Here is a 26,361-nt window from a genome sequence, read left to right on the forward strand (position 1 = left end):
CTGTAGTCATGGAGCACTGTCAACACCCAGCCAGACCCCAAACCGGAGGAAAGGTTTCCCTTTAAGATCAAGATCCAAGAGGCGCACCAGGGTGGCTCAGTTGGTTAAGCATCTGACTCTTGATACCAGCTCAGGTCTTGATCTCAGGGTCGTGAGTTCAAGCAAGCCCCATGCTGGGCTTCAAACTGGGTGTGGAGCCTACTTAAAAAAAAAAAAAAAATCAAGATCCTATGGAATAACTGCAGGGCTTAGGAGGTTTTTTTCTTTTTTCTTTCCTTACTTCCTTCTTTCTCTCTGTCTCTGTCTCCATCTCTCTCTCTTTCTCTTCCAAAGAAGAGGATGGAGTGGAATCTCGTGGCAGGCAGGGGAAGGTACAAAATTCCATAGCGGGCCAGATGCCCCGTCCCCCAGCCGCCGCCCTCTGCCTGGCTCGGGAGTTAATAACACCTGAAGGAAACGGGTAAGAGAGAAGAAACCTGAGGCCCAAAGTGCTTTATCTTGAAAGAGATCAGCATTTTAGTTAGGTGAAAGGTTTACTAATTAAAAAGCCTTTGAAAGAAGTAAATAAATAAATCCCCAGTTAGTTATCCCGCACTGGGTTGAGGGAGGGGGCAGGAGTCCTGGGCTTTGTTCTGTCAAGGGTATGGGCTTTGCAGAAGCGTTTCGAGTAAAGGGAGTAAGGGCTTTACCCTCCCCATCCCTCCTCCCACTGGCTTTACCCCGTGAGGCTTGTAGTGATCTAATCTGAAAGAGATAAAGCCCAATCTCCTCAGCTCTGGAGCTGATAAACACCAAGCCAAAGGCCAGCTCCGTTCACAGGGTGACAATTAAAGCTCTCAGGAATCCAACCAGTATGGTGTTCCAAAGGACAAGGACAAACTCATATTTCTCAATGCCATTCCGGCCAGCTGTAAGCACCTGTCCTCCTGGTGGAATGTAACCCAGTGGAATTGGCACTTTCAGCATCCATGTCTTTATGGGTTCAGCTAGACCATACCAGCACATGACCAGACCAGCTAGCCCATAACTTGCTGATCACAAACACCACATGTGCCTTAATGTAGCATTCCGTAGGGAGGAGAAATTCTGCCAACAATAAATACGAACATAGTTTCTTGGTTAAGGAAGAAGCTAAAATTCTAGAAATTATTTAATCCCACATTGAGGTATGGTGCCTTCTTATTGAAATAACACACATGGTAAGATATTGTCTGACGCTGTTGCGATTTGTTAGTTCTGCAGAACAAATTCTGTTCTTTGGAGTACTTGGAGATAATACAATGTTGTGTGTGTGGTATGAGATATGGATCCGGAGGGAGCAAAGCAAAAGGAAAGAATATGCATGGTCATGCTCTCAACACCAAGAGGCTTCTCAAAGGTATAACCCTGAGAGAAGTGGGGGAAATTGGGGCAGAGATGGGGGCACCCCCTCGGGAAGTCAGGCATACCTCAGTATGTTTCCCCTGAGAACGTATAAGCCACAAGACAATTCTCCATTTGGAATAGAGTTGATCCTGGCTGGAAAGAAAACATGCCTGTGGACATCTGGTGGTTCTTTTCTCTAATGCATCAGGAGGACATATTGTGAATGCCTTAATAGGATCAAGAGAAAAACAGTCTTTTGAGATTTTAATGGTTCTCACTTTTTTTTTTTTGTAAGCCTGAGAACCTATCTTTTTAACTGAAATTTTTCTTGGAGCTCAATTATATAAAACAGATAAATATGATATTTTACTAATATAAATTTATTTTAAACTTTTATATTTTTAGTATTTACTTATCCATCAATGAGAACAGCAGATAAGTCTAATGAACATAAATATCTGAAATTGGGTGTTACGCTTTGCTTCGTATTGATTTCTACGTCCAAGTTATTTCAATTGTGTTTGGTTTTGTTTTGGCCATTTAAAAAAAATTTTTATGTATTTCAAAGTAACTAGAAAACCCTAGTTCACACAAAGAAGTAGACGTAAAAGGAAAGTATGTTTTTTTTTTTAAATAGCTTCCTTTCCATCATAGTATACCCTTCAAATGAACCAATCTAAAAACTTAGACAAGGAATCAAAGAGATTTTAGTTTCAAAGTTTAACCACAATATTTAACAATGGCTTGCATTTCTCATCATGATACACAAGTCAGCAACAAACACCCCAACCCTCAGTAAGTGATAAAGTGCCTCTAGTAAAATATGATACTTTGACATGTCATGACACATGTGCCAAGATGAAGAGCCTCAGCCTTTGATATTTAATTGAGCTGTATAGTAATGATACACAATTTTTACTTGAGCATAGGTTTTTTTTTTTTAACTTGGCCCTGTTTAAAAAAAAAAAAGCCCATGAAAAATTACCAACTTTTTGAATCAATGATGATGCATGTAGCAGAATTTCAAGTACGTACTCAAAAAAGGTAGAAATTCCAAGGGTATCTGGGTAGCTCAATCAGTTAAGCGTCTGACTCTCGATTTCAGCCCAGGTCATAAATCTCAGGGTCGTGGGATCAAGCCCCGTGTCGGGCTCTGGGATCAGCGAGGAATCTGCTTGAAGATTCTCTCCCTCTAACCCTCCCCCCAGCTCATGCTAGCACGCTTTCTCACTCTCTCCACTAACATAAATAAATAAATCTCAAAAAAAAAAACCCCAAAAACAAAACAGTAGTTCTATCCTGAAGAACTAACCTGTAGTCCAAATTAATGTACTGATGGTCCTCAGTACACAGACCTGTGATATACAATACACTTAAATGAATGTTTTTATTATAGTTCCTCAAATAATTAAAATATATTTAAAACATAAGTTTGTATAAAACATCTGTAGAAATCCTGAAGAGCCTTCCAAGAAATGTACATATCCAGTATGGGTCAAGTTTGGGGTTGGATGGTGGAAAATGAGGAGGAGAGGTACATGAATGGTAAAGGAAAGAAGGGGTCAGATTCTAAAGGACCTTATACATGATGTTTAAGAGTTTAAACTAGATTCTGAGAATCACGGGCAAGAGAGTGATGTAAGGTCTGCATTCTAGAGAGATCATACTGGATACGCTGTGGAAGATAATGGATTTTAGGGCGCCTGGGTGGCTCAGTCTGTTAAGCGTCTGCCTTCGGCTCAGGTCATGATCCCAGGGTCCTGGGATCGAGTCCCACATTGGGCTCCCTGCTCCGCGGGGAGTCTGCTTCTCCCACAGTCCCTCCGACTGCGCTCTCTCTCTTTCTCACAAAAATGAATCAATTTAAAAAAGCTTTTAATAATAATTAAAAAAAAGGAAATAATGGGTTTAGGTGGGAGTGATGGGAAGGGCAAGAAGGAAGACAGACTGATTGGTTAGGAGCTGCTGTGGTATTTATTCCAGGCAAGGGATGGTGGTGGCCAGATCTAAAGTTACAGCACCATGGCAGGAAAGAACAGGGGTGCAATTCTAAGGTCGTCAAGGAAGGCAGAGTTGACAGGACACGATCATTGGTTAGATGGAGGTGGAGGGATTAAGGAACAGAGGAAAAAGAGCAATACTAAATGCCCAGGCACAGGCAGCGGCGTGAACAGTGTCCCCATCACCAGGGCGGGGAATCCCAGAGGAGGTTGGAATGGGTGCCAAGAAAAGAGCTGCTGAGGTCAAAATGTTGGGTTTGAGATGCAAGCCAATGAGTAGTCACTGAGTCCCTGCAAAAACTATGCCAAGCGGAGGCTCGTGCATGAAGACAAATAAGCCGCAGATGTCTCCTTCACGGAACTGATAGTAAGTGTAAACAAACAATCTGATTCGAAGGCAAAAAGGGGTCAAGGCTTTAAGGGAAGTACGTATCTTTGGAAAAGTAAAAGATGGTATCTGAAAAAGGTTCATAGGCCTTAAAAGATGAATATGATTTGGTTTTCTGGAGCTGAGAAAGGAGAAAGCCATTCCAGGCAGGAACAACAGCGTTAGCCAGAGATGGAGGCAAAAAAACAAAAAAACAAAAGATATGACATTTGGGGGGGAACTAGACTAATTCAGTTTGGTTTGGGGTAAAGAAGTGCTAGGGAAGGCTGAAAGGCAAAGGCAAACTAGTGCAGATCAGGGAAGTTCTTGAGTGTCCTGCTGTATGGTGGGGCCAGTTCTGTATGTGTGGGGAGCCCGTGAAAGTCTTTGACAGGGAAAAGCATGAGTTCACGGGTTCCAGTTCCCAGGGGCCTGGTTTGCTCCCTCTGCTCCTGAGGCCAAGGACCCTGACTGCAGGAACCGCTGGGCAAGTAATGTCCTCTATTCCCCCATCGGTACCCCCCAGGTAAATATCACTCTTAGTACAAAGGGAAATACCAGCCAGCAAGTGAAAAACCACCACAGTGGGGCCATATGGGTGAAATCATTCCGTCTGAGTCACTAACGCTGCTCTTTAACTTATTGTGGAATCTTTGGTTTGTGGTGTGGGGGTGGATTAATTGGCAGAAATTACAGAAGGAGCTATTACTCCATTTTGATTTTAGGAGCTTGCGGAGAGATTTCAGAAACTCTTATTATACTTTGGGGTCAATGCCTCATTCGTAAACTTAGAGAGAGAGATCCTGATGTAACGAGGTGAAGTTCACATCCTAGGTCAGTGGTCCCAAGAGTGCCTGAAGTAGTTTGTCATCAGAATATAAAAACTGAACTTTCCTCCTAATACCAAGTAGATCGGTTTGATAAACACTGAATGCAGAGCATGGAAAAAGAAAAAAAGGAAGAAATTCAGGGCAGGCAGCTATGAATGCCGTCTTAATTCCAACCACTGCCAATGGAAAAAGCAGGAGAAATGAGTCTGAAAAGGTCAAGGTTTTTCCAAATCAAGGAAGTTTCTCTAGGCTTCTCATTCTCTTTATTTTTTTGTCTGGCTACATCAGACTACAACATACCTAGCCCATATAGCTACGGTTAGTTTTACACACAAATACATATGTGCACATGCATGCTAGGAAGGTGACCAGAAAACCACTTCGAGAGCTCTTTTTAGAAACTGTTTATTTAAATGGACTTCAAAATTTTCAGATGATAAAAGGTTTTACCCCATCTGAGATCTCTCCTAAAACATTTGGAAACTTCCATGGATTACTAAATCCTAAATTAGTAGTCCCTAGCCAAATAAATGTATATACATTGGTGAAGAAAATTGTTAAGAGTTATCATCAGAGTACTATAAGTTAGCTAATTGAATTTAAATTAAAAATTTTTTAAAAATTAAAAAAAAGAGTTATCATCACAGACACCCAATTAGAAATGACCACTATCAGGAGAGTTGGAGAAGCCAACAACCAGGTGGTCTCTTTCCAGCTAAGACAAGTCAGATGGAGCAGTAACAGATTTTTCCTATAAGAAGCTAATGGAGGAGCAAGTATCCACCCCCCCAAAAGTAATTAGGCACATTCAGAAGATCAATCAATTTGGTTTCTCCAACAAGTTACAAATCATGAGCCAAAGTTTTTAACCTGGTATGGAGAAATAAAAAGCTTTAATTGCTCTAGAGGTTCCAAAGTGCTAGAGACAAAGATGAATGCTTTTGTCCAAAGACTTTTGACTCAAAAACAAGATTCAGGTAAACTAACGAGGCAGATCTCCTAGAGAGCCAGTTAGATGAAGCAACGGTAATTAAGTATTAATGTTAAGTACTCATCTTTATATCTCAACTCTAAGCTGCTTTTTTTTTTTTTTAATGCAAAGTTAGCAATTAGTGAGCCAATGATGACAGTTGCCTGAACTGGGGGCATAGTTCTTGGGAAGTAAATAACATCTGACGGATTAATATTGTTTTTAACTGAAACTCATAAAATTGACCACAATTATCAACTAGGTATTTGGGACTTTTTGCTTGCATTACATAGTTTGATCCTGCTGTTCAGTGAGTGAAATCAGAATGATCCAAGCTGCCTACCTGGAAAACTCAAAACAAACCACGAACTGTCCTATATTGCTCTCAGTGTAAGAAGTCTTAGCAAAATATTCTTGGAAACATTAGAAAAGCACCTAGATACAACAATGGTTCATTTTATGGAGACAGCTGGGAGGATAGTCGCTAGATATTTACACTCTTAGCTCCAAATTCCATCCTGGAAGGTGCTGTTTCCTACGTGACTTCTGGCAAAGGAGGTGAGCATATTAATGAAGCAAAGGATCAGAAAATGCCCACCGCTTGTTAGTTATCCTGGGGTCCTCCTGGGATGCATATAGAAAGCTTCAACCAAGACCACATTCCTCTTACTTTTGTTCTTTTTCAGGACATTATTATTGTGTGACATGTTTTAATTTCACCAGAATATTGGATATTCAACTGATTGGAATTTTAAAGGATATTGCAATGATTTACTCTAACGAAGAAGGAAAAAAACCCTATAAATAGATAAGAACAACATGGCACAGAACGGTCTCTCTGCCTTTCTGCCTATCCTCCTTTTAACAGCTCAAGTCCTACTACCTTCTTAAAAGCTTCTCTGACCAAAATCTCATTCTTGTGGAACAGGAGTCAGGAATGTGGAATTTGCCATCAAAAATACATGTCTGAGTCAAGTCTGGCCTCCACCCCTTGAAATTCTGTCACCTTGGATGAGTTATGTGACATCTCTGAACCTGTTTCCTTTTCTGTAATAATAAATAATAATAGTCCCTTACTTGTTTCGAGAATGAAAAGTACTTAGCACAACATCTGACACACAGTGAGCATTCAATACCCAGTAGTCAGTCAGTAGTGGTAATATATTACGCCGATACTTTTCAGCCTATTTAAAGTATGTGATAAACTGGAAACTCTCTGTACCAAGGATTGCAAGCAGTGACCTGTATGTAGGTCACATATGTTCAGCCTACACAGTGTTTTTGAATGTATGATTTTGATTTCTACATTTAGGCCTAGTGTTTATTCCCTATTCAGCTATCATCTCCTATCATAATTTCTTGTTGCTTTCCACACCTGCATTACTTGTACGGTCCATGAAGGCATTTGAGTTTGTGATTACTGACCTAAACATTTGCTTCTGTATCCTAAAAATTCAAAGGAAGAAGAAAGACTGGCCAACCTTCAATGGCTGTCATCAAGAAGGGCGACAGAGGAGAGAGTGGGCAGAAGATGGTAAAGATTCGCTCCACTGATCCATGTCCCAGGACTTAAGAATTTCTGTCTGTTCCACTTAATAAGCACTTAACCATAGACTGACTTGTATTATTATCTGTTTGCCCATATTTGCTCTATCTTCCAAAGAAGCCTACAATCTTCTTGAGGATAAGAATCAAGTTACATATTTTTTTAAAGATTTTATTTATTTATTTGAGAGAGAGAGAGAGAGAGCGCACGAGCAGGGGGGAGGGGCAGAGGGATCGGGAAATGCTGGGTCCCCACTGAGCCAGGAGCCCGATGTGGGCCTCAATCCCAGGACCCTGAGATCATGACCTGAGCTGAAGGCAGACACTTAACGGACTAAGCCACCCAGGCACCCCAATCCTTTTCTTTTTTTTTTTAATTTCTCACACCTACCTCATTTCCTTCCCATAGTAACACTTCAATAAATGTATTTTCAAAATAACACTACGGTGCATTCATGGAGCACTTACTTTATGCCAGTGTACTATATCATAAATGCTTTGCTGCATCTATCCTGTTCAATCTTTTCAATAGCCAAATGTGGCAGGCACTATTCTTAGCCCTACTTGTTAGATGAGAAAAAAGCTGAAACTTACAAAGGTTATGAAATTTGCCCCAAATCACACAGCTGGGAAAGGGCAAAGCCAAGATTGAAACCCTGGTCTGTCTGGTCCCAAAGACCATGCTTTTCACCACTTTTGGATATTGCCTCCCAAATAAATAAACCAACCAACATTTCTTGATTAATTAGATGCTGAATAGACGGACATGAATGAACTTTTTAAGCTCACTTGTAATATCTAGGTCACTTGGCAATAACTAGATATTTACTATTGTGGACGTTGGAATTTGAGTTTTATTCAGTCAGCAGAAAGTTTTGCTAAGCTTGTGCCCCTAAGGATAAATGAATGAGATAATGTCATGGAAACAAATAATTATAAAACAAGGTAAGACAGCTTTAATACCACTTGGAAAAATGCTATGGAAACACAGAAGGCAAACTTACTTTAAAAAATTCACCGCAGGGGCACCTGGGTGGCCCAGATGGTTAAGTGTCTGCCTTCAGCTCAGGTCATGATCCTGGGGTCCTGGGATCGAGCCCCACGTCGGGCTCCCAGCTCAGCTCCCTCTCCTTCTGCCTCTCCCCCTGCTTGTGCTCTCTCTCTCTCTCTCTCTCTAATGAATAAATAAAATCTTTAAAAAATAGTTCACCAGGGGCGCCTGGGTGGCTCAGTCATTAAGTGTCTGCCTTCGGCCCAGGTCATGATCCCAGGGTCCTGGGATGGAGCCCCGCATCAGGCTCCCTACTCGGCGGGAAGCCTGCTTCTCCCTCTGCCACTCCCCCTGCTTGTGTTCCCTCTCTCGCTGTGTCTCTCTCTGTCAAATAAACAAATAAAATCTTTAAAAAAAATAGTTCACCATATAGTCAGCATTTACAGAATTTCCCCTAAGTGCCCAGCACTGTGCTAAGCAATTTACAAATATTTATTTGTTCAACACTCACAACTACTTAATGAAGCAGGTTTCATTATCCATATTTACAAATAAGTAAATTGAGGTCTGAAGTTGGGAAATGGCCTGGCCAAGGTCATACAGCTAATAATAAGTTGTGGAGCAGAGATTCAGCCTCAGGTCTACAAGACACTGAAGCCCATGGTTTTTCCAGCTTACCACGCTGTTATTAACTATGCATTCTTCTAATCCTTTGCACTACCAGAAAGCACCAAGGGAAGCAGTATGTATAAAGGAGGCTTCAGATCGATCTCTTTTCTTTTTTTTTAGGTTTTATTTATTTACTTTTGCAAGAGAGAAAGAGAGAGAACAACCAGGCGGAGGGGAAGGGGCAGAGGGAGAAGCAGGCTCCTGGCTGAGCAGGAAGCCTGATGCAAGGCTCAATTCCAAGACCCCGGGATCACGACCTGAGCTGAAGGCAGCGGCTCAACTGACTGAGCCACCCAGGCACCCTCAGATCTGTCTCTTTAAGGCACCTCTAGCCAGCAGGGTCATGTGGCTGAATCATCATCTGACTTGGGGAAGAGATTATTTTGATATTTTGCTTCTCACCTTTTTTTTTTTTCCCTCGGGAGGATTTGTAATCCCTATTGCTCTTTAGGCTGACACCAGTTTGTGTGCTTGCTGATCTTGTTTAATGGTTTCTTGTCTAGTCACCTTATCCCATAACGTAAGCATGATCCTTTTGGTTTCTGTGTTCTTCCCTATCCTCTTACTGCATTGAATAAGAGAGTCTTGTCAGTTAGTTGGTTGTTTGATATGCCATTCTCATGATGAAGGTTCTAGATGAAAGCCAAAGCATGATCAATAACATTTACAACATATTTTCGGAAAAGAAAAATCAAGCAAATGTGGAACATTTTCAGGGGACCCTCAGGAGATGCTTTGCAACTGCCCTCCAGCAGGAAAAATTCTAGAGCCTGGCATGTATGTCCTGCATGTGTGACTAAGGAAATGGGAGAGGAGCGCGGGGACTGTGTTACAAAAGGAGAAAGCAAAGGGTTGTTACTGGTGGAGGATATTTTGCCATCCTGGAACCAACACCTTCAATACAAGCCTAGCTTTGGACCTACCAATTTCCTTTATAGGAATTTATTCTAAAGAAACAGAATTGTGTGTAAAACAACCAAAGAAAGAAAGAGAGGAAAGAAAGAAGAAAGAAAAGAAAGAAAGAAAGAAAGAAAGAAAGAAAGAAAGAAAGAAAGAAAGAAAGAAAGAAAGAAAGAAAGAGAGGGAGGAAGGAAGGAAGGAATTGTGTAGGGTAATTTGCATTTCTTTAATGGCCAAAAAAGAGAAACCACTTAATAGTTTGACAATGGAAATTATGTCAATGAATTATGATACATCTATACACTGGAATGCTACATTGAAAACTTCATGTTGTAGAAAAATATTTAATGGTATAAAAAATGTTTTCTATATATGTTAACCTTTTTATAATAGGATGTTTCAAGCATTCACAGATTAGTGAGACTATTATTATTATTATAATGGGCCCATCATCCAGCTTCAACAGTTATCTACTCATGGCCAACCTTATTTCAACTATAATCATGACTATTTACCTTCCTCCACCTGGGACACTGAAGTCCCAGAACTCTCATCACTGTGTTTGTAAATATTTCAGCAGATTTCTCTAAGAGATAAGGATCTTATAAAAGAAAAAAACAGAACACTACTAATACACCTAAAAAATTGACAATAATGCCTTAATATCATTAATGATCTAGACAATGTTTAAATCTCTTTGATTGTCTCATAATGTTTTGCCTTTTTTTTTTTTTGAAGCTGGTGTGTTCCAATTAAGATCCAAACAGTCCATAACTTGCATTTAGTGATAGGTCTGTAAAGTGTTTTTTTTTAAGATTTTATTTAAATTCTTGTTAGTTAAAATATAGTGTAATATTGGTTTCAGAAGTAGAATTCAGTGATTCATCACTTACATACAACACCCAGTGCTCATCATAACAAGTGCCCTCTTTAATACCCATAACCCATCTGGCCCATCCCCCACCCACCTCCCCTCCATCAACCCTCAGTTTCTTTCTATAGTTAAGAGTCTGTTTCCTGGTTTGTCTCTCTCTTTTTTTGTTTTCCTTTGTTCATTTGTTTCTTAAATTCCACAGATGAGTGAAATTATATGATGTTTGTCTTTCTCTGACTGACTTATTTCACTTAGCATAATACTCTCTAGCTCCGTCCATGTCATTGAAAATGGCAAGATTTCATTCTTTTTGATGGTTGAGTAATATTCCTCTGTGTGTGTATGTTTGTGTGTGTGTGTGTGTGTGTGTGTCACATCTTCTTTATCCATTCATCAGTCATTGGACATTTGGGCTTTTTCCATAATTTGGTATTGTTGATAATGCTGCATAAACATCAGGGTGCATGTACCCCTTTGGATCAGTATTTTTGTATCCTTTGGGTAAATACCTAGTAGTGCAATTGCTGGGTCATAGGGTAGTTCTATTTTTAACTTTTTGAGGAACCTCCATACTGTTGTCCAGAGTGGCTGCACCAGCTTGCATTCCCACCAACAGTGTAGGAGGGTTCCCCTTTCTCCGCATCCCCGCCAACATCCATTGTTTCCCGTATTGTTAATTGTAGCCATTCTGATGGGTTGAGGTGGTATCTCATTGTGGTTTTGATTTGTATTTCCCTGATAATGAGTGACGTTGAGCATAAAGTTTCTTTTAGCTTTTAGGGTCCACCTCCCTTTCTTTTTCCTTGCTATTACAATTATTTGTTGAAGAAACCAGGTTATGTGCCCTATACAGATTTTAGTCCCTAGATTTTGCTAATAGCTTCCCTGTGATACTTTAAACATTGTTCTCTGTGTCCTGTATTTCCTTGACCTGATGTGTGATTTTTGGCAAAAATATTTTATTGGTTTTTGTGGGCTGAATTGTGCCATCCCTCCCCCAATTAATCTATGTTCTAAATTAACATAAATTCATATGTTAAAGTCCTAAACCCCAGAATGTGATTATATTTGGAGACCGGGTCTCCAAAGAGGTAATTGCGTTAAAATGAGGTCATTAGGATGGGCCCTAATCTAACATAACTCATGTCTTTTTAAGAGGAAATTTGGACTCAAGACTTGGTACAGAGGGAAGATAATGTGGAGGCACAGTCAAGGGAAGAGGTCTCGGAAGAAACTACCCCACCAATATTTTTAATCTTGAACTTCTAGCCTTCAGGACTGTGGGAAAATGAATTTCTGCTGTTTGGACCACTTAGTCTACAGTATTTTGTTACAGCAGTCCTAAAAACTAATCCATAGATGATATTGTGCCCTTTCGCAAAAAGGCAAATAATCCATTCTTGAGTAGGGAATTCTACAGGGGAGAGAAAAAACATATCCCAACAGTAACTAAAAGAAAAAAACCTCTCTGTAATAAGAATGGCTACCACCTCAGAGTACATTATGTGCCGGGCACTGTGCTAAATACATTACATTCATTCTGTTATGCGATCCTTACGACAGCCCAGCAAAGCTGGTGTTACTGGTGCCACGTATAGGTAGTGAGACCAAGTCAGTGAAATTCAGACACCACCCCCAGGAAACACAACTAGTTAAATGGCATTGCTGGGACTCAAAGGTTGATCCATTCAACTCAGGCCATCTGCCTACAAGATGCCTGCCTGGGTCACTTCTGTACCCTGCATCAATCGTGAAGAGTTTGGGTGGTATCTGTCAAAGCTGAGTACCAGCCAAAATGGCTAACCTCCAACTGGGGAAGAAGGTAGATAAGGGAGATAGTTCTTAGTGACAGAAAGAGGGCATCTTCCTGGGGGTACCCGGCATCTGAGGTCCTGACCCCGATTTTCATAGTTCACTCTGCAGTTGCTAGCAGCTCTTTGATGCTGAGTGTTATAATGATCATAACAGTGATTGCTCTTAGATCAGGATGGAAAATCACTGGGGCATTATCTTTCACAGACCTCCTTCCTCTCCCCTTGCTCCCCTAAGCCTGCTAACGACACTACACTTCCCATTCACAGTCACAGCTGTTTCGTTCTATTTTCACTTACTTTGGATCGGATTTCTTTTCAGGTCAGAATTAAGAAGCAGTGTGTGGGAGGCCATACAATGTGGAGATAGAAAGCATAGGCCTTGGAACAAAGCGGATCTGGGATGGAGTCCCCGTTCTGTCCCTTTACCTGGGCCACTTTAGGTGAGGGCCTTCTTCCCTCCAGGCCTTGTTTCCTTGTCTTAAAAATGAAATTAATTATAACACCTACCTCACAAGGTGGCTGTGACAATGCATTAAATGAGGTAATGCCTATAAAGCACACCTCGCGGGGCCTGGAATTTAATAAGGTAGCTTTGAAATGTTAGCCCTGAGGGAAAGAAGAATGATAGGGAGAAGTGAAGGATGTCAGTTGCCTCCTCTCTGCAGGGAGTGAAATTCACGAAGGAAAAGCAGGTCACGTGACTCTCGGAGCTTTATCACTAGCAATACTGGACCAGAAAGTTTCAGGCACTCTTGCCTTCCTGACTCTGGCCCCAGATCACATTTACTTTTTCCAGTGACTTTAGCTATCTTATTACTCAATCAGCTCTGGACAAAGGAAGCTGACTTTGAAAGTTACAATCTGGTTACAGTTAACTAAATAACAGTGAATCTGTGAGAGAGCCTAGAGCCAGTTTCCTCTTGTTTCCTCCTGCAATTCCTGGCCTCTCGCTTTGCCCAGCAATGGGAAATTTCAGGTCTGTTAAGCATGCTAATCTTTTTTTTTTTTTTTAAGATTTATTTATTTATTTGGAGGAGAGAAAGAACACACACACATGCAAGCATGGGGAGGGGCAAAGGGAGAGAGAATCTGAAACAGACTCCTCGCTGTACCAGAGCCTGACCCAGGGCTCAATCCCATGACCCTAAGGTCATGACCTGAGCTGAAATCCAGAGTTGGACGTTTAAATGACTGAGCCACCCAGGCGCCCCTAAGCATGCTAAGCTTTATTTTAGTGTATCAGTCTACGCTGACATTATCTCCCCTATTTCCCCAGGGGGGAAAATGCATTATATTTGGGATCAGCAGGCTGTGTTGATGTTACCTTTATTGATGAGACTCAGTATGAGGTCTGGGCTCGTCTAACAACTTCTCTCCATTGCTTCGCCATCGGCTTTTTCATGCTTGTCCTCCTACTTGTTGGCCTGGTCATCATGATCAATGCCAGCATGGGTTTGTCTGCTGTCTTCTTCACGGTGGACTCTATGGTTGGGGAAGTCTGATGCTGACTTGGTGAGCCAACATTTCTCTGAGGGATGCTCTGCCAAACATACCGGGGCCCTGAAATGCCTGGGGTTTTGGGAGGTGGGGCAGCCTCTAGAGAGTGTGAGTGTGGATTCTTGGCTTTCAAGACTTTCACTCTGCTGGGGTGGGGTGGGAGGTAGAGGTGGGTACAGAGGGAGGAGCTATCACTTCCTTTTTCGTTTTCTATGCTTTTTTGCTGAGAAGAGTCTGGAGTGATATGTTTGAAGTCACTATTTCTGGAAAAGAGAACCACGTTGTTTTATCTGCCATCCCACAAATGCCATCAAACCCAAACATTCCTGGTAATCTTTGCAGTTCAAGTACGATTTGGGAGGGCAGTCGGTGGTTTTTCTCCCTGAGTCATTTTTTGCCTTTATTTCTGCTTCTATTTTTTAACTACCCCAAAAGAGCAATTGATATTTTTTGGTCAGTAGGTTTGAGGGCTGTCTTCCAAGTAAAATGTTAAAGTAAGAGTGACAGTCACAGTGAAATAATATTTTATCCTATGAAAATAATTTGCAAGAAATTTGCACTGGGTTCTGTGTTATATTTCACCAGAAATGCCCTACACAGCTTTTCTGAGGGGAAGTGATGAGCAGAGCATTGGAGGTTTTGATGTTTGATTTACTTTTGTCAACAACAATATTTCAGATGGATTCCATCTCTCATCCAAGAATCTCCAAGCACATGGCAATGATTGCCCAGCAAAATAAAATAAATCCCTCATTCCCCCATTTGGGAAGCTACTTGAGAAAAATGAAGCATTTGTCTGGTTACTCAGTGAGACCTGGAGTGGACAAACTGAAAAGGTTATGTAGCTCCCAACTTTTAGGTCTCAGGAATCAAAAGTTAGCTTTTCCCCCCTTTGTTTTTGTAAACTTCTGGAATTTCTGGAAATATAGGCTGTGATCCAACTTTTATTCTTCCTTGGTCAGTTTGAGCTAATGTTACTATGATTAGACCTTTACTTGAGATCGCATTTTTTTCAAGATACAGATTCATATATTGCACCTAATTCTACATATTGACCCATAATTCTCTTATCCTTGCTTGAGTCTTGGGCATTGTTTAAAAATTCCTTTTGTTTAAGATTTTTTGAGAGACAGCAAGAGAGCAGGAGCAGGGGGTGGGGCAGAGGGAGAGGGAGATGCAGACTCCCTACTGAGCAGGGAGCCCAATGTGGGGCTCTCGATCCCAGGACCCCAGGATCATGACCTGAGCCGAAGGCAGATGCACAACCGACTGAGCCACCAAGGCACCCCTAAAAATTCTTTGTACAGGGAAGGAAAAGGGAACCAATAGACACTGTGCACCAGGATATGCCGGGTAACCCACCACACATCTATAAATAGGACTTCAGCCAATTCTACTGTCCCTAAGGAAAGTATTTTTTTTCTATTATATATGAAGAGATTGGGACTCAGAAATTAAATAATAACCCACCCAACATCATATAACCAATAAGATTGTGGGAATTGGATTTTGAGCCCAGGATTCTCTGACTCCAAGTCCGTGCTGATTTAAAAAAAAAAAAAAAAAATTATATAGTAGGCCAAATTCCTTACTTTCATATTCTCCCAGAGAAGGGAATACACAGACACAATGAACCTCTTATATCTAAAGTTCAAGTGAATATGTGGCCTCTCTGAGGACTTGGCTATTTTCCATAGAGGATCCAAAAACAGACTAGAACCCTTGCGGAAAACAATTTTGAATTCTCTGTCATGTGCCAGATAAGAGCTAGGTCTTGATAACTGTCTGAAAATGTTGCTGGCAAATAGTACTGTTTGGTTTAAAATTTTTACTTCTCAAGCACTATCATAAGTAATATCACTTCCAAGTTTCTATATATTATCATTTCTTCTGATAAAAGTAGCATGGTGATATCTAGAGTGGGTACTCTCATTCTAGAAGTGGGACCACAAAAAATGAGTTACCAAAAATGTAAATTGGCTACTGGCACAAAATAAATTATTGAAAAGTAGACTGGTGCTGGAATCCTACTCTCCCAATTCCTGATCCCTTATGCTTTCTTTCTGACTGTGTAGTTTCTAGATCATTTTATGAGCACAAATAGTAATAGAGGAAATTCCTGTTTTGAGAATGTAGCTTGCCATAAGGTTTAATCATTTGACCAAAAATAATTATTTACTATCTTGCCCTAGAATGGTACTGCTAGCATTCAAAATTTTTACACTTGAGATTATGTCTACATTGGGACTCTGTTGTCCTATTTAAACGTGCTTTTGTTCCAGTGATCTCCCTCCTAATTTTTATGTCCAGTAGAGGCTTCTCAATGTGGGGCTTTAGTTTGAAGCTGGAGACCATGCAACACAGAACAGTGGTTGGTAAGCGCTGGCTAAAGGTGAAGAAGTTCAGGACATGCCCAAAGTATGTTCTTCTCAGAGCACAGTGCCCCAGGGGCCCAACCACATTACTCAACATCGAATTAGCTAGATAACACCACTGCAACAAAGGAGCAAACAAGGGGAAATAAAACTGAACACAAGTATAAAACCTACAGAGGGAATGGAGTGAATCAGAATATAGGTTCAGGGACTGCATTGCTGAGAGTCTTACTATCTTGCACAGATTTGGAACACACACACACACACACACACACACACACAAACAAATCTAGGAGAAGATCAGAGAAAATACTAATCTTGATCTGCTGTCAGTATTATGAGACCTAATAAATATTTGAGAAGGAATATTTTGCAGTGTTAGAAAGAAGAAATCCATTTTAGAAGCTGCTAAGAAATTAGTTTTGTGTATTTGTCTGTCCACGTGTGTGGGAGAGGCTGCCACATGACACACTGATGAGTGTCAGTCTTCTCCAACAGACTATGAGCTCCATGAAGCAGAACCAAGGCCCATGTATATCTTGTTGGATGTCAATTCTCTGATACGTAGTAAGCTCTTGTTGAATGAATGAATGATAAATATGTCTAGAAAGATATACGTAATGAAACTATTCAAGTAATTTTTATTTTCTTTGTGAGAGTCTCTGAATTTTTCTTTTTACAACATGTATTTGTCACTTTTTTCAAAGATCCATTCCAAAAAGAAATGATAGAAATATATATGATGCTTTAAGCCCAAAGGAGAAAATACTCCTTGTCCAACAGGCTGAACTCTGACGAATAGAGCTGCACAAAGATCTTCTGCTGCATATTATCTCTCAAAAGAGGGCAGAGGGCACCTGGGTGGTTGAGTGGCTCAGTCCATTAAGCGTCCAACTCTTGATTTCGGCTCAGGTAATGATCTCAGGGTTGTGAGACTGAGCCCCATGTCGGGCTCCATGCTGGGTGTGAAGCCTGCTTAAGTAAGATTCTTTCTCTCCCTCTCCCTCTGCCCTTCCCTACCCCTTGCTGATGCTTGCTCTCTCTTTCTCAAAAAAAAAAAAAGAGAGAGAGAGAGAAACCACTTGGCCATAAGGTCAGGACTGCAATCCTACCTTTATTCCAAATGGCCCATTTCTTCTCCGAGGGGAGACCTCAATCTGGAATTTTATACTCTACCCACCAGGAGGTGCCCCTAGATTGTACTGTTAGGTCTTCATGTTAGCCCAATGGGAAGTTGCATTAATCAGGGTTCTCCAGAGAAGTAGAACTAACAGGAAGCATAAAGATAAAGATAGAAAGAGATTTATTATAAGGAATTGGCTCATGTGATTATGGAGGCTGGCAAGTCCCAATATTTGCAGGGTGAATTGGCTGCTGGAGACCCAGGAGAGCCAATGGTTTAATGCCTGTCTGAATCTAAAGGCCTAAGAACCAAGAGAGGTGATGGTATAATTTGAGTCCAAAAACAAGAAAAAAGCCAATGTTCCAGTCTAAAAGCTGTCAGACAAGAAGAATTCCCTTTCACCCATGGGAGGCTCAGTCTTTTTGTTCTATTCAGATCTTCAACTGATTGGATGAGGCCCACTCATATTATGGAGGGCAATCTGCTTCATTCGATCCACCAATCTAAAAGTTAATCTCATCCCAAAACACCCTCACAGACACAATAATGTTTCACCAAATATCTGAACACCCCATGACCCAATCAAGTTGACACATAAAATTAACCATCACAGGAGTCATTCAAGGGCAGGAGCCTTTGTTTCAACTCTCGCTGCACAATAAGCGTGATTTAAAGGGCTTGAGAGACTATCTTTCTTCTTTTCCTATATTGCTCAGAGTTCCTAACTGCAAGCAACAGAAATCAAATCTGGTTAACTCATGCAAAAAGTTATCTGTTGGAAGTATATCAGGTCATTGAACACACGAATGGGAGGGCTGGTAGAGGCATACAGAGGGTAGAAACAAGCCTGCCAGGGCTCTACCACGACCAAATCATACACAGTCCCCACCACTGAACACCACATAACTGCCATTGCTAAATGACCACTGCCATGGCTATGAATTGGAGCTCATCATTTATCTGTCTCTCTGTCACTTTTCTTTGAAGTCCCTCGTGGGAGGGTCCAACCAGTTCAAGCAAGCTGTATGCCTTCATTCTGATTCCAGAGGGAGGGGACAGGAAACATTAGCTTTTTATTCTGGCTTCCTTTGTGGGAAGTGGGCACCTGCCCTCCATTTCTGCTACCACAATGGGGGACTCCCCACAACTAGGATGTGGATTCAGACGCTGGGAAGCTAAAAAGTAGCCATTGTACACCGCAGTCCTGTTGGAACTAATCTGCTATTTACGTGACTGGTCAATGCTTAGGATACAGTGGACGCAAGGCAAATGAGCCAATTAGCAAGCTTGGCATGGGGAATTATAATCAGAAACAGGAAGCAACATCTGAGAAAGGGCAGTTTCCTAGCTTATAGATGGCCTTAATGTTTAGTCCCAAACAGAAATTTTGGAAACAGTCCCTTAATCAATTAGCCTATTGAAAAATACTTAGTGCACATTGGTTATGCACCTAGTGTGCAAAGAACAACCCTTGCGAAATCAGGAGGGCTCCGTCTCAACCCCTTGCACAGTGTTTTCATTTAGCAGGAGAGGAAACGGAGGAAACTGTCAGAAGCTGGCTCCTTGCTCTGTCTGGAGTCTGTTTCCCTCTACTTCTTGTACTTTCCTGGCTTCTCTCTCATATGCCCATGGGTTCCCAGGCCTAGGAGCAACACTGGACATAGAATGAAGCTGAGTGTGGAGGCACCTGGGAGGCTCAGTCAGTTAAGCATCTGCCTTCAGTTGACGTCATGATCCCAGGGTCCTGGGATCAAGTCCCTCATTGGGGTCCCTATTCAGCAGAGAGCCTACTTTTCCCTCTGCCTTGCCCTCTCATCCACTCGTGCTCTCTCTCTCTCACTCATGCTATAAAATAAAATAAAATAAAATAAAATAAAATAAAATAAAATAAAATAAAATAAATAAAATAAAATAAAATAAAATAAAATAAAATAAAATAAAATAAAATAATAAAATAAAATATGAAGCTGAGTGTGGATTGAGCCAGTAACTACACTCGGTGGCCTCTCTCTATGCAAAAGATTCTTTACCCTGTTTGGAAACCAGATCTCGTTGAAAATCTAATGAAAGTTATATTCCTTCCCCCAGAAAAATTCATGTCCTCACAAAACACCACAACGTTTGTGAAAAACTTCAGAAACCTTACGAGCTCCCTGAAACTCAAGGAGTTTAAGAAACCCAGATGAAGAATTTATTTTCTGGGGCACCTGGGTGGCTCAGTCAGTTAAGCATCTGCCTTCGGTTCAGATCATGATCCCAGGATCCCGGAATTGAGTCCCACATTGGGGTTCCTGCTCAATTAGAGAGACTGCTTCTCCCTCTTCCTCTGCTGCTCCCCCTGCTTGTGCTCTCTCTCACTCTCTCGCTTGCTCGCTCTCACTCTATCGCAAATAAATAAATAGATAGATGATAGATAGATAGATAGATAGATAGATGATAGATAGATAGATAAAACTAAAAGAAAAAGAACTTGTAGTCTAAGGTGAAGAAAAAAACACCTGCCATAAATATTTCTTCCTTCCTCTACCTCAGGGTCAAGTGTAAAATAGGGAGAAACGCCTAGCTCTCTGCAGAGGACCTCTGGGCTCAACCGCCTTGGACCTGACAAGAGTCCTTGGCAGCCAAATTTACTAACAACTCAGTAGAATTTCCTGCTCCCCCTTTATCAGTGCTCTATGGCAGTCGGTCATTTCTTTGTTGTCCTGCAGTTTTAAACTGTTCAAATGTCCAACACTTTTAATATTCTCTGAATGTGATAACGCATTGCATAGAGTAGAATAACCAGTCTATTGGAATAGAACAACTTTAAACAAATCATCTCCTTTCAAAGACCACAACCCTCCTCATCACCCAGGCTCAATACCTCAAAACATTCATGCCCCTCCCCCCTCATCAATTCACCTGCTTAGCAAGCTCTCTCAATTCTTCCTTTAGAATATTTCTAAATCTCGTACCTAATTTCCATTTTTTCCACTGCAGCTCCCTCTCAGCCCTCTGTAACCTCATGACCAGACTAGTACAATCAACTTTTGGCTACACTGTCTCCAGTTTCCTCTTCCTCCAGCCCATTATCTACAATATAAAATTAATCTTCCTCAAAAGACCCATTTTGTCAAAGAGACCCCTCCATCAGAACCCTCTACATTGTCATGGCCTACGGAACCCTGTGATGGGTTCGTGCTGAGCTAACTTAGTTCATCTGGAACTGTATTTCCCTGATTCCCTTCCCCAAAGGGTTCAAGGCGGGGGCTGCCCACAAAAGAAGTCTGCATAATCTTTGGAAGGCAGGGGCCGAGGAGAAGCCATTTTCTATGGTCTGAAGGTCGGAGTAGGCTAAGATTGTGGCAGCTCACACATGTTGCTGGGGGGCATCTGGCTGTTGGCCCGCAGTTCCCCCAGCTCCCACCAGCTGCCTTCTTTCATCTCCTCCAAGTGCAGGGCCAGACGTATGTGCAGCTCTGAGGGACAGGCAGGCCGCCTATACCATGGACGCTGGAGGTGGTGAAAGACAGTGGGAGTCAGTTTGTTCTTGAGGGTTTCAGTTCTTCTTCAAAGGTTTCTATTTGCTCTTGCCCTTTCCTACTTCCTAACCAGCTTTTCTTCCCAACTGCCAGGCTCTGACCTATGGAGATTTCAGGCCCAACACCGTGATAGGTCTCTTGCATAGGTCTCTCCACCAGCTCCCACAATACTGGAAGCCAGGACTCTCCCTCGCAGCTCTCAGAAGGAACCAACCCTACACGCACCTTGATTTCAGACTTCCAGCCTCCGGAATCATGAGACAATAAATTTACAATGGTGAAGCCATCCAGTTTGTGATATTTTGCTACAGAAGCACCAGGACACTAACAACCCTCCCCCACCCCAGTCATCTTTCCCAACCCAGGGCCCCTCCATTTTCTAGTGCTCTGCCAAGACCCTGCACCCCAGCCTTTTGAAAAGGAAATAGTTTTGGGCACCAGACTTTGTATTAGATACTTTACATTCCTCATCCCATTTAACCCTCAGCTGGCCCTAGGAGGGATTCATTACTATCCCCATTTTAGAAATGAGCAAATGGAGGCAAAGGATTGTTGGATACTTGCCCGGGGTGAGTGATGGAGGTGAGATTCAAACCCATATCTAACTCCAAAGCCAATGCCCTTTCATCCCGCTTTCCTTTCCATTAAATAGGAAAAGATTCAACCTTCCAAACCCTCCTGTCCTCTGACTTTTCGCACCATCTACATTTCCCAAAGGAGTCCCTCATGATTACAGGAAGAAACTAAGAGGCAGTGTTTACTTCATAAGGCTCAAACCCTACCCTCGGGTACCTGGACTCCGCACGCTTGCCTCTCTTGTAGAGATATTCATGGAAATCTCAGCGCATCAGACTGATTGTAGGGAATGTCAGGAAGAAATGGAAAAAAACTAGGATTTACAGGATGGCTTTAAAGCTGCGATTTTAGGACTTTCGAGTGTACATGGAATACAAAATATGCCAACAAAGTCCTGCTTGGGAGAGAATCCTTGGGGGAATCTGCTTTAATGAATAAATAAGTATGTTTTGAAATTAGCTTTCCACTGTCTATAGTAAACCCCCATGCAGGCTTGAAAGTAGTTGCTTTCTTATTCATGAAAAGAATTTTCCTCTATTGTCTTGTTTGTCTGTTGAGGGGATGGTGGTTATAGAGAACTTGTTCAGGGAGGGCCATTGATGCTCAACCCATCAGTCAGAGCCAATGTCAAAGGGCAGAGGAAGATGCTGTCAGGCTCCACCCAGGGAGGGCCCAAGACCCAGAAAGAGTCAGCTGACCTGGCATCTTTGGATCCTGAGAGGCTAAGTTGCATGCTTTACTGCAATGAGTACTTCAGCAAATAGAGGCTTTATTGTTATAACAAAAGAGCCCTTGACTTGACCTATTGGTAGGCTTGGACCTAGATTCCTATATGCAACTCTTGACCTCTATGACCTATGACCTTGTTCCTATATGCAACATCTTGGTCTTGTTCACCACTTTATGCTGGATGGTCTCTGCTTGCCCCACCCCCACTCCCAACCAGATCCATTTTCCACCCTGCCCTATACCCTATTCTTAGAACTCTAAGAACTGCATCTTTGGACTCTTTACCTTCTGGCTTCTATCTGGGTTTGTCAATATTCGGGGTATTTAATACCCTGGATTCCTCAGTGCTGGGCCAAAATCTGGCAGTAACTGCTTTCATCTGTCAAAGGCCAGTGCTGCTGTCTGGAAGCCCCATTCCTGTACCTACATTCCTGGCCTGATTCCTCTACCCGTTGCCTCCCCTTGCCTCCCCAGGCTTAGCAGTGGCAACAGCTTCCTGTTATTGTGATCCTGGGGGCCTCTTCATCTTCTGCTTGTTCCTTTAGCTCTACCTACACCTTTGCGAGTAGTCCCTTCATTAACTCCCAAGTGTGCTACCTCCTTTCCGCCAGGACCCTGACTGATAGACACACTATTGGGTCTTCAGGATCTAGCACCTTAGCAAATAGTAGGCACTCAATAAAAAAATCTGTTGGGGGAAAAAAGAAGATTGATGGATAAGGAATAGATGTTGCTTCAGCTTTGAAGTAATCCTGCTCTTCCTTCCCTCTCTTCCCAGTCACCCTTCCCTCCATTCTTTTCTTAAATGTTTGCCTCTTCAGCCTTTGGTTTATGATCTGGCTCCCCAGTTGTCTCCAGGAACAGAGAAGTGAGGGGAGAATGGCTTGAGTCACAGTGACTCATCACTAACCCCGAAAAGAACTTGAGTTTGAAACTTGGGGCATCCAAAACACCTGATTGCCTAAGCCAGGGCTTGGATGCTGCCTAAAATGTCAGTGGAAAATGTGACACAAGGGGTTGGTGAGAGGGAATGATGTCTGTGTATGGAAGTCGGCGAACTGATAAATTAGTGGTACATCCCATCTGGCACAAATGGGCCACGACAGAGAATAAACCGGGCTTGTGGAGGGGAATTCTGGACCCATACACACTGTGCCAGAGACTTTCTCATTTGGCATTTTAACATGCTGACAAGCTGTGCTGAAAGGCCATCCCATTTTCTGGGCCCATAATGAAATGATAAAGGAAAGAGAGGTCAGCTGCCCTGGGCCCTTCCTTTTCTTCTTTCTTTCTTTCCTTTTTTTTTGCTTTTTCTTTTCTCTTTTTTAAAATTTTTTTAAATTTGTTTTTTATTGAAGCGTGGTTGAGGACCTTTGGAATAGACATTTTTCCAAAAAGGACATCCAGATGGCCAACAGATACACGAAAAGATGCTCAACATCACTCATCATTAGGAAAATGCAAAACAAAACCACAATGAGATATCACCTCACACCTGTCAGAAGGGCTCAAATCAAAAAGACAAGAAATACCAAGCATTGCCCCGGGCCCTTCTTTAGGGAAGGCCACAAATGCTGAATTGGTACCTCTGGATAGGGAAGGCTGCCTGAGCACTGGTCCATATGAAGTTTATCATGAGAGGTTGGAACTAATCAGAAACCAAGAGGAAGGTGTCCAGCTGGAGCTTCTGGCCTTTATAAGATCACTGTATGAGCGATGGGGGACTGATGGCTCAATTATCGATAGGCACTTTGACCTCCATTTCCTTTTATCCTAATGTTTTTTACAAAAGCCTCTGTAAGCATCCTTGCATTGAGCAGGGACATTTTCTGGGGCTTCTAGAAGAAACTCTCTGTGAATTTCAATCCCCTCATATCTTCTTGGCTTTGTTCCATTTGCTGTTAAGTATTTGTCGAACATCAGGGACATCCTGGGCCTTCCAGATCAACATTCCCGGAGGTGACAGGTTAGAAGAGGGGACCCCTCCCCCTCCCTCCGGCCTTTCAGACATTCATAGCAGGTACACGTGGAGGACATCAGTCAGCAGGGAGTGGGCCAAGGCTGACTACGCATGCTCGCCCTGGGGCCGTTACCCTCTTCAGGTCTCCGTTTCCACGTGACCACAGGGGGATTATCCCTACATCAGCGCATTGTTGGGAGGATTAAATTAGGCAACATGTGCCTGGTACCTAGAATAATCCCCGGCCCTTAGTAGGCCCTCAGTAAGCGGTGTCTGTAAGGGTTGCTGGCTGCAAAGCCTCGCTGCATCCGTTGACCACAAAGACCCTGGTGAGGGTGCATGATGACATGAATCACTTTTGTTTCGTGATGCTGACAAAAGAAGTCCCCTGGCTCTTGCTGAGTATAAAGCAGCCAAAGCAGAATGCGTCCTAAGAGCCCCCTTTGTCCCGACGGAGGCCTCATTTGTCGGGCACAAATGCTGCTCTGGCAGTCCCGGCCGTCCGGGCCACTGCTCCGGATCTGTTTGGGTTGGAGTACCACCAGCTCCCCGCTGCGCCGCGTCCAAGCGCCCAGGCTGCCTGAGCGCAGCTGTGAATTCATTCGGAGTGGCCCCGGCCGCGGGGCTCCTGGCCCCTCGGGCTTTACATTCTGAGAATCAGCGATTAATTTTATGATGACCACCCTCCTCTCCGGGTCGAGGCTTCCCAGGGGCCCTGGCCCGCCAACAGGTCAGATGACTTCTGGAAAGACTTCTGGGATCGGGAAGGCATTACTGGTGTTGGAAGTGTGGGCACCTGGCAGGATTCCTTCTTGGATACAGTGCGTTGTACCGTTAGCTGAGGGAAAGCTGCTGCTTTTGCTTTGTAAGTTATTAAAGAGGAAAAAAAATGGGAGACTTGAACAGAATTTGATAGAGGAACTCATTATGATCAGTTCCTCATTCTGCAAACGTGCAGACAAGAAGAGCTGGAAGCTCCCTTCTCTGGCAGAGCATATCCCCGGAACTGGGGTGTGGATGGGTCAGGACAGGGCTCCACCGGGGAGAACCTCACACTCACCCCCGTCTCTCTGGGGCACTTACCATCTCTACTCTCCTACTTGGAGTGGGGTGAATGATCAACAGAAACACAGCCACAGATCTACAGAGCTTACTGCTAGTGAACTCGCAAGCTGTCTTTTTTTTTCTATTTTTCTTTTAATTGTGGTAAAACACATATAACAAAATTTACCATCCTAACCATCTTTTTAAAGATTTTATTTATTTATTTATTTGAGAGAGAGAGAGCACGGGGAGGAGCAGAGGGAGAGGGACAAGAAGCAGACTCTGAGCTGAGCATGGAGCCCGACATGGGCGGGGCTCGATCCACGGCGCTGAGAGCATGACCTGAGCCCAAACCAAGAGTCAGACACTTAACCAACTAAGCCACCCAGGTGCCCCTCAATTTAACCATTTTTGAGTGTACACTTTAAGAGTGCTGATTATGGGGCCCCTGGGTGGCTCAGTTGGTTAAGCGTCTGCCTTCGGCTCAGGTCATGATCCAGGAGTCCCAGGACCGAGTCCCGCATCGGGCTCCCTGCTCGGCGGGGAGTCGGCTTCTCCCTCTGACCCTCTTTCCTCCCGTCCTCTCTATCTCTCATTCTCTCTCTCTCAAATAAATAAGTAAAATCTTTATAAGAAAAAAAAAGAGTGCTGAGTACGTTCACACTGTTGGGCAACCAGTCTCCAGAACTCTTTTCATCTTGCAAAATTGAAACTCTGTACCCAATAAACAGTAAGTCCCTGTCCTTCCCCCCTCCCTCCCCCTCCCCCGCCTCCAACAACAACTTTCTACTTTCTGTCTCTATGAGTTTGACGACTCTAGGTATCTCAGATATGTGGACTCTTAGAGTATTTGTCTCTTTGTGGTTGGCTTATTTCCCTTAGACTAAAGTTCTTAAGATTCATCTAGGTTGTAGCACGTGTCAGAACTCCCCTGAGCCATTTTTAAGGCTGAATAATATGACAGGTTATCGTCTATAACTGCAGTTTTATGAGGGATCCTCTGAATATGAGGAAGAGCAAGTTTGGGTGGGGGAGACCCTTTAGGGTTTGAAGTTTTCATAAAGCCCACAGAGACTGAATCTTTTTATGGGTATATTCCCCTCACCCATTGTTGATATCCACCGTCACAGGCTGCCAGTTAGGCAATGAATGACCCTTGGTCACTGACCACGAAGACAGCCTTGTGTCACGCCTGGCCTCTGTGATGAGTT

Source organism: Callorhinus ursinus, unplaced genomic scaffold (genome assembly GCF_003265705.2).
Source record: "Callorhinus ursinus isolate GAN/ISIS: 27379988/994484 unplaced genomic scaffold, GSC_fseal_2.0 scaffold7, whole genome shotgun sequence".
NCBI lineage: Eukaryota > Metazoa > Chordata > Mammalia > Carnivora > Otariidae > Callorhinus > Callorhinus ursinus.